Here is a 15,497-nt window from a genome sequence, read left to right as displayed (position 1 = left end):
CTTACAACAGTTAAGCAGGTTTCATTTCGAAATTCTACGCATAATGGTCATAACGGTTGACAGCATCTGCCATGTTAAACTTTCTTATTTATGGCTTCATCTTCACGAAATTTGTTAGGTGGCTTCCCTGCGCTAACCGAAACCAATGTACGTACTTATTTCAGTGGTATGACGCCACTGTCGGCCACCATATTGAACTTTCCAATGTCACTAATTCTTCAACTTCCCGTGTAGGTAGAAGGCTGAAATTTGGCAGGCTCATTCCTTATAGCTTACTTACAAAAGTTAAACAGGTTTCATTTAGAAATTCTACGCGTTGCAATGCAGAGAATTCACTTGAACTCCATATGCGCAAAACATACTATTATACAACTCAAAATTATATATCGAGCACATCTGTCTCGACTAAAACTCTCCAAAATGTTTACAGGGCATGACCCAACCTGCGAACGCTGCAACCAAGCCCCAGCCTTACTGGGTCACATGTTCTGGGCCTTCACCAAATTAGCATTATTCTGGACAAAAATTTTTAATTACCTTTCAGACAGCCTTGGACTCACAATCCCTCCTAACCCATTAACAGCTGTGTTTGGGGTTCTTCCAGATGGGTTTAAAGTGGAGAAAGACAAACAAATTGTGATTGCATTCGCTACACTTTTGGCACACAGACTTATTTTGAAAAACTGGAAGAACCCAAACTCTCCTCTTTTAAGTCAGTGGGAAACTGATGTGTTATATTATTTGAAATTGGAATACATCAAATACTCAGTTAGAGGATCCGTACAGACTTTTTTCAAAACATGGCAGGATCTAATCAGTAATATTCTAAATTAAGCTCATAAAGCACAGAGAATTTATTCATTTAGATATGTTTATAAGCCTTAAATTTCACGCCGTTTGGCTTACTCTCTCTCTCTCAGGGGTGGGGATCGATTTGTTTTTAACTTAATTTTTCTTTTTGTAAAAACTTGATTGCTCTGTATGGATTGCAATAAAATTAATAAAGTGTTAAAAAAAAAATAAACATTCTACGCGGAACGGTCATAACGGTCGACAACGTTCGCCATGTTGAACTTTGTTATTTCATCTTCATGAAATTTGGTACATGGGTTCCCAACGCTAACTGAATCCTACTTACGTACATATATACGTCCATAGCCTGCAGCTCGGTCACCGTGTGAGGCGGCATTGGGTCCCCCATCCCGTCACCTCCCACGTTGTTGGCTGCCTGCCTATATAAGGCCGTCCGTCGCTTCGGTCTCTACATTCCCTTCCTTGCTTCGCCACGGGATTCACGTCTTCCTGCTGAAAACTGCAGCCTTTTTATTTAATCTACGGCTTCTCTGCTGTTTTATTGTTCGCTTATTACGATTATACTTATTGTGTAGGTATTTTATACTTACTTTACATTGTTCAGATACCCATTTCCTTTATTGTTCCAACCGTACCCCCATTAACATGTCTATCAAGGTGATAACCATCAATCAAAGAACTGTCACTTACCGAGTGGCTTCCATGCCTGGAGATGGCACCTGCCTTTTCCATTCTCTTTGTTACATATTGCACGGCCATATCAGGCTCACTCTTGATATCTGGAGGAACATTGTGTCTTATATATTGAATGACTGGGACAGGTTCAAGGTGTGGACTGATGACGGTACAGGAGATAATTATACTACACAGGAGAACTAGAAGAGTGAAATGCTTAAACCCTTCACCTATGGTTCTGCATTTGAGTTGATGGCTTTCGCTGAATTGTTCGGTTGTCGCTTTCAAGTGTACCGAAATGGCCAAATATTTTACACCTTTCGACAAACGCCAATGCCTCTTAAACATCTTAGATTCACAGGTGAAGATTTCAGTAGTGGACATTTTGATGTTTATGAATGTTTAAACTCTCAAAAGCTGGATGTGAAGTTATCGATGAAACCAGTTGTATGCTTACAATGCTTGACAGATGCCGAATGTCACTTCAACACAAGTCCTGCAAAAACTGTCGTAATTGAAATAAACCATGAAACTCAAACCGATTATGACAGCAGCAATCCAAGCTGTGAGATTTGAGACAAGATTAATTTTCACATGGCCAACTGTACGTTGTATGTTCAAGAGTAATCTCAACGCATAGCTTGGTCATACAGTATTACAACTGGAGGGCCGAACTGACAAAGTGGTCTACAAAGAAATCCTTAACAAATGATTATTGGTATATTTTCCCTCAGTTTAAAAAGGTTTAATTTTCTTCTTAATAAAAATTTTAAGGCAGTACTTTGCTGCTGCGAAGCGCGGGTATTTTGCTAGTTTGAAATAAATTGTGGACACATTTATGTATTTATCTTATGAATATTTTTATCTTATTATTTGAAGTTTTTTTGTGTTTTCATTTTTGATGCTGCAATACTGCAATTTCCATCTCAGTAATACCAAAATATCTTTCTATCATGCTTTAGACACCCAGCAATTCAATTTAAAATAACATTCTGCCTCAGTTCGGACTGGCAGATTCTTAAAGCTTTCTCTTTTCTAACAGCTGCCTTTAGTACATCCAATACCTGCTTGCATATAGTAAAATATGATGCCTCATTTTGGGCAGAAGTGGTTTAACTAAGGTGTAGCCTAACAAAATAAATTGTGCATCTAGCCGATTAGTCAATGAATAAAAGCATCCTCAACACACAAACAAAATCTAAATGCAATGTAATGTAAACTTGATGTTTCAGTTTCATAGATGTCCATCCATCCATCCATTCTCTTCCGCTTATCCGAGGTCGGGTCGCGGGGGCAGCAGCTTAAGCAGAGAGGCCCAGACTTCCCTCTCCCCGGCCACTTCTTCCAGCTCTTCCGGAGAATCCCATGCTCCCAGGCCAGCCGGAGACATAGTCCCTCCAGCGTGTCCTGGGTCTTCCCCGGGCCTCCTCCCGTTGGACGTGCCCGAACACCTCACCAGGGAGGCGCCCAGGAGGCATCCTGATCAGATGCCCGAGCCACCTCATCTGACTCCTCTCGATGCGGAGGAGCAGCGGCTCTACTCTGAGCCCCTCCCGGATGACTGAGCTTCTCACCTTATCTTTAAGGGAAAGCCCAGACACCCCGCGGAGGAAACTCATTTCAGCCGCTTGTATTCGGATCTCGCTCTTTTCGTCACTACCCATAGCTCATGACCATAGGTGAGGGTAGGAGGTAGATCGACTGGTAAATTGAGAGCTTTGCCTTACGGCTCAGCTCCTTTTCACCACGACAGACCGATGCAGAGCCCGCATCACTGCGGATGCCGCACCGATCCGCCTGTCGATCTCACGCTCCATTCTTCCCTCACTCGTGAACAAGACCCCGAGATACTTGAACTCCTCCACTTGGGGCAGGATCTCTCCCCAACCCTGAGAGGGCACTCCACCCTTTTCCGGCTGAGGACCATGCTCGGATTTGGAGGTGCTGATTCTCATCCCAGCCGCTTCACACTCAGCTGCTAACCGATCCAGAGAGAGCTGAAGATCACGGCCTGATGAAGCAAACAGGACAACATCATCTGCAAAAGCAGTGACCCAATCCTGAGTCCACCAAACCGACCCCTTCAACACCCTGGTTGCGCTTAGAAATTCTGTCCATAAAAGTTATGAACAGAATCGGTGACAAAGGGCAGCCCTGGCGGAGTCCAACTCTCACTGGAAACGGGCTCGACTTACTGCCGCAATGCGGACCAAGCTCTGACACCGTTGTACAGAGACCAACAGCTCTTATCAGGGGTCCGTACCCCATACTCCCGAGCACCCCCACAGGATTCCCGAGGGACACGGTCGAATGCCTTTCCAAGTCCACAAAACACATGTAGACCGGTCGGGCAAACTCCCATGCACCCTCCAGGACTCTGCTAAGGGTGAAGAGCTGGTCCACTGTTCCGACCAGGACTAAAACCACACTGTTCCTCCTGAATCCGAGGTTCACTATCCGACGGACCCTCCTCTCCAGAACCCCCAATAGACTTTTCCAGGGAGGCTGAGGAGTGTGATCCCTCTATAGTTGGAACACACCCTCCGTCCCCTTTTAAAGAGGGGACCACCACCCCGGTCTGCCAATCCAGAGGCACTGTCCCGATGTCCATGCGATGTTGCAGAGACGGTCAACCAAGACAGTCCTACAACATCCAGAGCCTTAAGGAACTCCGGCGATCTCATCCACCCCGGGCCCTGCCACCAAGGAGTTTTTGACCACCTCGGTGACTTCAGTCCCAGAGATGGGAGAGCCCACCTCAGAGTCCCCAGGCTCTGCTTCCTCATTGGAAGGCATGTTAGTGGGATTGAGGAGGTCTTCAAGTACTCCTCCCACGACCCATAACGCCCGAAGTCGAGGTCAGCAGCGCACCATCCCCACCATATACGGTGTTGACACTGCACTGCTTCCCTCCTGAGACGCCGGACGGTGGACCAGAATCTCCTCGGCCGTCCAAAGTCGCTCTCCATGGCTCTCCAAACTCCTCCCATGCCCGAAGTTTTGCCTCAGCAACAACCGAAGCCGCTCCGCTTGGCCTGCCGGTACCTATCAGCTGCCTCCAGAGACCCACAGGACAAAAAGTCCTATAGGACTCTTCTTCAGCTTGACGGCATCCCTCACCGCGGTGTCCACCAACGGGTTCGGGATTGCCGCCACGACAGGCACCACCACCTTGCGCCACAGCTCCGTCAGCCGCCTCAACAATAGAGGCACGGAACATGGCCCATTCGACTCAATGTCCCCACCTCCCTCGGGACGGGTTGAAGTTCTGCCGGAGGTGGGAGTTGAAGCTACTTCTGACAGGGGACTCTGCCAGCCGCTCCCAGCAGACCCTCACAACACGCTTGGGCCTACCAGGTCTGACCGCATCTTCCCCACCATCGGCCAACTCACCACCAGGTGGTGATCAGTTGACAGCTCCGCCCCTCTCTTCACCCGAAAGTGTCCAAGACATATGGCCGCAAGTCCACGACACCACCACAAAGTCGATCATCGACCTGAGGCCTAGGGTGTCCTGGTGCCAAGTGCACATATGAACACCCTTATGCTTGAACATGGTGTTCGTTATGGACAATCCGTGACGAGCACAGAAGTCCAATAACAAAACACCGCTCGGGTTCAGATCGGGGCCATTCCTCCCAATCACGCCCTTCCAGGTCTCACTGTCATTGCCCACGTGAGCATTGAAGTCTCCCAGCAAAACGAGGGAATCCCCAGAAGGTATGCCCTCTAGCAACCCCTCCAGAGACTCCAAAAAGGGTGGATACTCCAAACTGCTGTTCGCATACGCACAAACAACAGTCAGGACCCTTCCCCACCCGGCGGAGGGAGGCCACCCTCTCGCCCACCGGGTAAACCCCAATGCACAGGCTCCAGTCGGGGCAATAAGTATGCCCACACCTGCTCGGCGCCTCTCACCGGGGGCAACTCCAGAGTGGTAGAGAGTCCAGCCCCTCTCAAGGAGATTGGTTCCAGAGTCCAAGCTGTGCGTCGAGGTGAGTCCGACTATATCTAGCCGGAACCTCTCGACCTCGCGCACTAGCTCAGGCTCCTTCCCTTCAGAGAGGTGACATTCCACGCCCCAAGAGCCAGTTTCTGTAGCCGAGGATCAGACCGCCAAGGTCCCCACCTTCGGCCACCACCCAACTCACATTGCACCCAACCTCCTTGGCCCCTCCCATAGGTGGTGAGCCCATAGATGTTGCTCATAGATGTTGCTTTGGTCATATCACTGGCAAGGCTAGAAGCCTGCAATTACTGTAATATTATGTAGAATTGCATGTGCTTGTTTACAGATCAAGGAGAGGTAGCAGTCCATGTCTCCAGCTGAAGTGTCTTTAGCTATGATAGCCATACATTGTGACTTCAGTCTTCCATGGCATCTCTGAAAAATCTTTTCATAGTCCTATGACAAATCCCACAGCATATTGAAAGGGTCCATCCTAGACCAGTGTTTCCCGAATATGTTTATCATACATATCAGAAATGTATCGTCCTGTATTAGAGACAATGAGGACCACAACCATAAAATGTGAAGAAAATTTTTACTTTGTGTCTTTTTGATGCTGCTTCTTTCTTGTGACCTTCTGCAGTCTGTGTGAACTGCGAGTCTCTACTTTTTTGTGGCTTTCTGCATTTCTACTCACCACTACCTGGTTGAAACGAAAATGCCATTGGTGTTAAGCCTGCTTTTAAAAATCTGCAACAGGCAAAACTGCCTACCAGGTTTTAGCAACAGGCCATTTTTAAAATAATGTGTATTTATAATTAGTTCTTTAAATATTTTTTTTTCCATAATAGTATCTAAAATATCATCATTTCATGTGGCTGATATCAAAACAGTGTTTTCAAGCATTTATATTTTAAAGTCCCAGTTGTGCCTGTTGTGCTGATTAAAAGCAGTGAATGAAAGGTTGAACAGAAAAGAGAGAAACATGCAGTGTACTCACAGTGGCTAGTTTGATAAAGGTATTTCATTTTTGTTGCATTTAGAAATAGGAAAAGTGCTTCGCAGAGGTAGATGGAGCAAAAATAGAGCATCATTTCAGAGCTCGGTTTCACTTTTGAGGATATTCCATACAGCAAACCCCAAGTATTTGGAAGCATATATTTCTTTAAAAAAAACTTTCATTCCACCATGACATTACTTCTAAATATTTATCATCCACAATAACCGGTAGACAATGTGAAATAAATGACACACAACAAAGGTTTGGGGCAGCCACCCGTATAGTTTCCCTGGCTGCAAAAGGGTTTAAGTTTTAGTACAATGTGTATAGGTTTGAGTCCAAAGTAGAACTGCCTAAGAATAGAGAATGAGGGGTTTTTATAGTCTGTTCCCATCAAGTGACATCCTTGTTGCTGGGTCAGGCAGGATTTCTCGTATTTGATCTGCAGAGAGAAAAGAGAGAGGTTTAGCGCAACCCACCACACCCTGGCCTGGCGTGGAATTGGCATTTTCTGGTCCCTTTGGTTGTCAGATGTGTGTCACAACAGGTATTCATTTCTTTTACTTACCTAGAATTAGATCAGTCTGTGATGGAACATACTTTACAAATGGCATCAGATTAGCTTCCGCCCCTGCTCTCCAGAGAAGTCAAGATATGTTGTTTTCATAAATAATCATTTAAAATCCATAAGTAATTAATAAAGAAAACATATCCATTAAAAAAGTGGGGTATGTACTATCATCAAGTCAATGGTCAAATCAGCATCTTCAAAATTTTGATGTATAAAAAATACCTTAATTAAAATGCTGAAGTTGACCTCTGGTCACTATGTTCCTTCTCAGAGTTAAAATAGAGATGATGCTGTTTTGTTACATCTTATATATAAACCTCTGCACATGGAAGTGTGTGCGTCTGTCTGGCCTGGAAGTGAGAGGTGGAGTTGGGGTAAGTACTCCACCTCTGAGGTAACAGAAACTCCTTAAGCCATTAATACACAAGTGGCATTTGTCTGTATACTTTGTAATCCAGAAGGATCTTGGTGTCTTTCCAGGCAGAAGCAAGTGCAAGCAAGCAACATTAGACTGAATAACATTCTTCAAAACGGTACACTTTTTGTCAATTCAACCCACCCATGCAAGTCTTTACAGTGTGAGAGGTAATTTTTGTGCCTAGAAACTGTGAAGATACAGGGCGATCATACAGAGACCAAATCAGGAACTGATCCAAGGCCATTGGGGTTATGCAGCTCTGCTACTAAGCAATGCATGACGCTAAGGATATTTAGAATTAAACTATGCACCATTCACAAAAAGCAAAACTTTGGCATGTAAAATAATACACAACAGAGACAGAGATATTGTGTGTTTATGAAACCAAATGAAAGTGTTTTTCAAATAGGGATTTTAGGAAACTATAATTTCTCTTTTACCCAACTTATTCAGAGGTTTTTATCTGCCTCTAAGATATTCTTAGTTAGACAAGTAAGAATTGTTGCACTACAGAAGTCACTATACACCCATAAACGGTTCTGTATATGCTCATTGTCTAACCTACTTAATCTTGATCAAGGTTGTGGATGCCTAAGCCTATCCCTGACGACATGGACACTAGTAAACGTTCTTCTAACACACAACGATTTCGCCACATTTATCAATAAAACTAGTTTATTCATTTCAACATTCACTTATAATTTGTCAACATTCTAGAGAAAGCTGTATTAGTAGTTTTATTTAAATGAAAGTTATACTCAATTTATTTTTAATCTCAGGTAATTGAAAATGATTTATTTAATAAAATATTTATTTAAGTCTGGTGGCTGTACATTTCCCTGGCATGTCTTCCAGGTTAAGTTGTTTCATGTGCACATTGCTGTTGGCCCCTCACAAGTGACAATTGTATTAAGTGCATAATGAAAATATATGTGTGGATGTTTACTAGGTTTGTTCTGTTGATCATTAGTTTCAATTTGCTCCAGCTTAGAAATTGATGTGAAAAGAGAAATCTAAAGAAGCAAACATTTACAGTTGTATTATAAATGTGAATAATTGTTATGGAGGAAGTATTAATAAATGTTTGGGGATGCTGGATGGTGATGTTTTTTCTGCTGATGCTTCATAGTATGTTTTATTATTGTTGCTTGTCTTTTAGCTGCACAGTATAGTTCAAAGGCTTAAGTGGAATGTCACCTAGTAAGAATAAAGTATAGTGTGGCAATTATTGTAAAGCATCATAAAATTAATTTTATATCATAACTGTATCTTGCATATTCACAGTTCTCTGTTTATGACTAACCCTTGTGTATTTATATGGAAACAGCATAGTGTTTTAGCGAAATATGTCAACTTTGATTTTCTAAAAATGCTTGAAACTGATGAACATCATGCTTACCTTTTTAATCTTAAATGATCAAAAAATGTTTGAAATATATTCTCTTTTTGTAAAACTGAGTGATCCCTGTATTTAAACAAGAATGATACCAGACTTACATAGTTGCAGAAAAGCCATTACCTGTATTTTCTTAGGAAGCCGCAGTGACGTAGGCTCATATTTTAAAGATTATGTATATCAATACAAACTACACTACAATTATAGTTCATTACTTAGCTTGTTATTCATACATACCTTTTTGTTATAGCAATGAATGTCTTTTATATCTGAAATTCCTACAGTAAAGAAGAGGTTTGAGTGAGTGTGGATATGTGCATGAGTGTGCCCTGAAACTAAATGTTGTGACATTGAGAGCTGTTTTTTTCTTTTTTAAGAAACTTTTAGAATAGATTGTGACTCCCAGTGCCAATTTACTGATAAACAGAACAGGTAAATGTGAGGAATACATTGCTTTTATAGTGAATTATAAATACAAATGATTATTTCTAAAAATTAGTCTTTTTCGTACATTGTAGATCAGTATGGATTGTACTGTGCATTAATGCCTTTATTAATATGTAAAACAATGTGTGTGTATTTTTGTTTTTTTGAGAACATTCTGCTGCAGTGTTACAGATGGTTTTAAGCTGAACATTTCCAAGAAAGATATTTTAATCACTTTGATGTATGGTCTTATAAATATCCTTGAATAACAAGAGATGCGCTAGAATGGAGTGATACTAGACCAGGGGTGGGCAAACCTTTTGGCTCAGGGGCCACATTGACTTTTAAAATTTGACAGACGGGCCGGGCCAGCACTAGATGCATACATATCAAACATAAACATAAAAAAGGCATTACAGTGTTAATATTTTCATTCACTTTTAGTGGGAACAGTGTTGTTGATCACCCTTTTTAGCCAGTGCATCGAAGTCAGGTGTTAGTTTGGTTGTGCCAATTCTCAGAGCAGATCTGAGGTGTTCATTGCTCAACTGGGATCTGTGGTGTGCTTTGTTGGTGTTCATCACAATAAAAGTCTGTTCACATGCATACGTAGAGCCAAACAACACTAGCATCCTCTGTGCTATCTTCTGGATGGTTGGAAATTTGGCTGCGCATAATGAAGCATAAAACTCATCCAGTTTAAAAGAGTTGAACTTCTCCTTTAAGGCAGTGTCACATTGGAGATCAATCAGTTCCAACTGCAACTCCTGTGGTGCTGTTTCAGGGTCCTGTGTGAAGGGACATGACACCAGCTGAAGTGACTTGTAAATATTTCCAAAATCGGTGAAGCGACGGCAGAATTCTCGATGCAGGTCGCCCAGTGATTTCCTGTATTTTTTCACAAGTCGAGAGGCCTCTTTCAGCGTAGCCAGTGTGGGGAAATGAGCGAATGAGTTGTTTGACTTTTGCTTTGAGAATAAAGCTAGCTTGGTTTTGAAGGCTGTGACGTTTGTGTACATTTCATGGAGAAACTGGTCTTTCCCTTGTAGCTTCACGTTGAGCTCCTTCATTAGTGTCAGTATGTCCACAGCAAAAGCTAAATCACAAAGTCAATCTGTGTCACTCAGCTCAGGAAAATCGTCAGCTTTCTCAAGTAGCTCTAAAAATGAGATAATCTCCTGTTTGAGCTCCCACACTTATTGACATACTTTCTCCAAACTTAACCAGCAGACATTGGAGTGGTAAAGCAAGTCCTGATGATCTGCGTCAATTTCTTCAAGGAATTTAAGAATCTGACGATGCTGAAGTCCCCTCGCTCGAGTAAAGTTAACGTGTTTTACAACTGGCTTCACTATGTAGTCAAGCTGCAATACAGATTTACACAGTGCTTCCTGGTGGATTAGGCAGTGTAAGAAAATTATCTCCTGCTCAGGGTTGACCTCCTTCACCCACTCCTGGATTCTTTTGAGCAACCCAATGTTTTTTCCAGTCAGATTTGGCGATCCATCTGTGGTAACGTTGGCGAGCGTACTCCAAGTTAGCTTGTGCCTATTGATGACCCCCGACACGCTGTCATACAAGTCCTCTCCCCGCGTTTTACCTTTTAGGTATTCCATTGCCAAAAACTCCTCCGTTATCTCAAAATTGTCATTAATCCTTCTGATAAAAATTAAAAGCTGAGCGGTGTCCTTTATGTTATTACTTTCGTCCAGTGCCAAGGAATATAATGTAAATGACTCAGCTTTTTTGTTTAACTTGCTAGCTAAGTCTTCGTCATTTAGCTCAAACACGGCAAGTCACTGAAACTGCGTGATAAGCTAATTGTTTCAAATTTGTTCTTGCTCTCAGGACACAAGATACCTGCTGTCACTACCATGCACTCTTTGAGAAACTCCCCTTCAGAGAAAGGCTTGCTGGTCTTTGCTAATTTGAATGCCAGCACATAACTTGCTTTCGTGCTTGATTCTTGGATGGCAGTTTGTCGGATAAAGGTGTTTTGCTGATCCTGCAAACTAGCTGCCAACCTCTGAGCGGTAGCCGTCCGTTCTTGCGATGACTGGTTGTTAGCGTAATTAGCATGCTTGGTGGAAAAGTGACGGCTGAAGTGATGTTGTATTCCTTTAAAACCGCAATGGTTTCTTGGCAAATAAGACATACAACCTTTGACCGGACTTCAGTGAAAAAGTTTTAGTTGTCCATTCCTTATTAAACACTCGGCACTCACTGTCGACTTTTCTTTTCTATGGCCCACTCATTGTTGCAGATGGGTTCAGAGCACTAGCAGAGTAATAACAGAGAGTAACCCGGACTCCGCAAAATCAAGTCAATGTATCACTGCGCCTAATGCGCCACCTGGTGGAATGCCAGGCATTACAGGACAAGGTCGAATGAATGCAGTCATAATTATGATATGATTTGATTTGGGCAATTTTGTACCAATCTTCAGCGGGCCGGATTAAAAAGACCAACGGGCCAGATATGGTATAGTATGCAATATATTATGAAACATTACAAATTTATAGACAAAAACATCAGTTCACCTTAACTTTAAACACTTATGTAAGAGCAAGATATTAAAGAAAAGCTGCCACACTTCCTCAGAGTCCTGGGTTCTGTATGTAATAATAATAATAATAATACTACTAATAATAATAATAATAATAATAATATATATTTATATATTTTATTCCCATGTTTGAAACTTGCTTGTCTGCATTAGCTTTTCTCAAAGTACGTCAATTTTTGCTCATTTGTTTGGATAAATGACATTTTTTTGGATTTGTCATTTCAATGAGCTATGTGTCAGTGTGTGCATACTTGCATTAAAGGTATGTTACTGTACACAATAATGAATATAAGAATTGTAATTACTATTAAAGCACTGGTAATGAATCTGTTGGCACATTGCTATGAGCCGGATTATCAATGGTAATGTCCATTTAATGGAGTAATAACAAGCTGATTGGATGACCATATAAATTTTGCTCATTGTAATAAATCTGTTTTTAAAAATATGAATCGTATATCTATATGTACTATTTTTCTTAGGTTGGTTTAATTTGGTAAAGTTCCTTCCCAACAAATTTTCTAGAATTTTATTTGCGACAAGACATTTGGAAAGACATTTATAACTGACAGAACTGCGTTCAAAAAAATAACTTCTGAATTACAAAGATGGAACTAACACCAACAGATATGTATAGATAGTCCAGCATAATTTTAAAAAAAGATGCTCAGTGTAGGACTCTTGACTAGTTAATGAGGGGGACAGGCAGATCTTCAATTCAAAATTCTGATCCTGTTTGAATATTTGTTACGTTTTTACAGTACTCTGATTTCCCTGGAAATATACATATATATATATATATTATATATATACAGTATAAGTATATATATATATATACACTGTCAGGGATGCCAGGAGCAGCGCCTGGAGCATATCCGGGTGAAGAAAAAAGGGGCCGCCTCCCTTCATTTGAGGCTGGAGTCAGGTGGAAGTAGGACGAAGCAGCAGAAGCAAGAGTGGAGGCGGCCCGAAGAAGAAGGCATAGAGTGTGGCTAGGACTTTGTGAGTTTGTGTGTGCACTTTTGACTCTGTAAATAGACTTGTAAATAAACGTGTGGTGGTGGAAAACAACATATATGCCTAACTGATGTGGAGTATACAAGTAATTTTTTTACATGCATGTTTTAATATTGTGTGCTGCTGCCTACCCTTCTCCTGCATACCCAATTTGAATCCTGTTTTATCATAAACTTTGAGATCTTCTTTTACTCTGAAAATATCAAATAACACAGGATAAGTAAAAGATAAATAACACTCATTTTTGGGTGGAGCATTTCTTTAAACTCTATCTGAGGCTTACGTATAGCCAAGCCCTGGAATAATTTCTTATGTTCATAGATGGCCTCACTTTTGTAGTGAGGACACCCTGGGGCTTTGCAGGTCTAAGCCATCAACAACTTTAGAAAGTGTAGATTATGTGTATGTATCTGTTCTCTTGCTGTATACCCTGTTTAAAGAGCAGTCTGTTTTACACTGTCTCAGTCTGGGAGTATATGCTACCCTCCATCAGTCCTACATGGCCCCCTCTATATCATCCACTCCTAGCACCTGCTTGGTTGCCTGTTCTCCAGTGCCCTGGGGTGGGATACATCTACCTGATCTCTCTCTCTCCCCCTTTCTCTCTTTATTTCTTTTCTTCCTGCATGCCTCTGACAATGGCTCCTCTAGTCATTCTTTTGTATACATTGTACATATTGAAAATCATCCTCTGACATAGCCATTCATTCTTCACTGACATGATAACATACATCATAATTGCCTGTGCATGCTACCTGTTTTTTTCTATGAGCTTACCTTCAAAGTGTGCGGAAGAGATGCTAGCCTGTGTCTATCTATCTATCTATCTATCTATCTATCTATCTATCTATCTATCTATCTATCTATCTATCTATCTATCTATCTATCTAATAATTAAAAAGTATTACTATATCGCATATATTCTTGAAAAGTGTGAATTCAGCTCCTCTCCAATATGCCAAAAACTAAACCTTAAAGCCCACTATTGCATAAACACCATCTGTTATTCAAAAGGAAAGATTTTATAAGTTAATATTGACCCCCTCTATGAGCAAGTCCTTAATTCATGTGCACCTGTTCATTATTTTTTCCTCTTTCTTATGCCATGCTTTCATTTAACGTCTGTTCTGCTGACTGCTCTATGAGGAACAGTGACTGTTTTACTTAGTTACTGCACAAACTTTGGTTGTTTCATCAATGTCAACTTTAACATTCAGATTGGTTAGTCCAATGAACTGACACTTTCTCTTTTCTTCCCTTTGTCATTTTTGCATCACTCAGGGCCTCAATGCCATTTTTTTAGATAAGGTTGGAGTGTCAGGGGGTATTTTATTGAATAAATTCACACCCAGTGAATGTCTCCCAAGAGTTAATTAAAGGAGTAAAATGTGATGTAACATCTAAAAATTTTCTTATTGCTTTCACATCTTACAATATAGCAGGTTTTAAACAATAAAGAGGCCTATATTATTAAATAATTTTAATAATCCTAAAAAGGATTTTAAAAATGAAAATATTTATTTAAATGATTTCTAAACTTAAGACAATTTTACAATAAATGAAACTTTTCAGCTTGGATTATATAAAAATAAAGAAAATGTTTGTAAACATGCAGCTTTTCATTCTGTGAAGGTCACAAGGGTTCTGAATTGTGCACACCCTTAGAAAGGATGTTATTCTTAAGCTGTAGTTAAAAACAACAGTGGCCTTTATCTCGGCTGGAGTGAATTGAACAAAATTGAAATGTTTTACGGAATTAAGATTTTGTCCTTGCAATCCATGCCTTTCAATAGTCTGCAGTCTATCTTCTGCTCACTGTTAAGTTTCTTTTTTATAAGAGAGAAAAAAAGCTTAACACTGAATGTGCTTAATGTTCATACAATCTTTGAATCTTCTAATTATACACAAAGCACCGTGTGAATCAAAACCAAGTTTCTGTAAAAGAGACATAATTATACAATGCCTAGCAAATCTTTTTTTGCTGAAATCAATGTGATTTTTATTAGTTTTTTGCTGGTTTGTGGTTAAACAAAAACAGTGCATTGATTTGTGACTGTGGAAAACAAGAATCAAGAAACTAATGTGTAACCAACCATTCCAAGACATCTTTGCCTATTCTAAGAAAATGTGAATTTTTGATTTCCTCCATATCCCCAAAGGCATGCTTTTTGGATCATTTGGTGACTCTAAACTGGCTGTATATCAGTGTGAGTTTGGTTGTGCACACTTGTAGGCTGTGTGATAGGTGAGTCCCATATACAGGGCTGGCTGCTTCTTCCAGTGCTGTTGGGAATGCTAAGTTACGTTAAATTAAACCATGGATGGCACTTTAATGCAGGTGATAGTGCTGTTGCCTCATGGATACAGTGTGCTTAGTTTAAAGTTCCTTTTCCATTTGGATTTTGCATGTTCTCCTCGAGTCTCCTGTTTCCCTTCCACATTCCAAAAAATGTTTATATTAAATTAATAAGCAGCTGTAAATTATTAGTAAGAGACTATTGCAAAAGTAGGTGCATTATTGTAAACACTGTCAAAGACAAACAAGGAGTCACAAAAAGGAGCCTCAAAAAGGTTTGGGACAGCCACCTCTATATTTTTCTTGGCTGCAAAATGGATAGAATTGATGCACAGATGTGTACAGGTTAGAGTCCAAAACAGAACTGAAT

General features: G+C 40.9%; 1 protein-coding gene across 4 annotated transcripts in view; it reads left to right on the top strand.

Annotated features, from left to right (window-relative positions):
* The window catches only part of cntn5 (contactin 5), a 1,359,131-nt gene that overhangs the window by 352,953 nt on the left and 990,681 nt on the right, over positions 1-15,497 (top strand). The window lies entirely within an intron of this gene.

Source organism: Polypterus senegalus, chromosome 2 (genome assembly GCF_016835505.1).
Source record: "Polypterus senegalus isolate Bchr_013 chromosome 2, ASM1683550v1, whole genome shotgun sequence".
In the NCBI taxonomy this organism is placed as follows: Eukaryota; Metazoa; Chordata; class Cladistia; order Polypteriformes; family Polypteridae; genus Polypterus; species Polypterus senegalus.
This window is presented reverse-complemented; position numbering and strand designations above follow the sequence as displayed.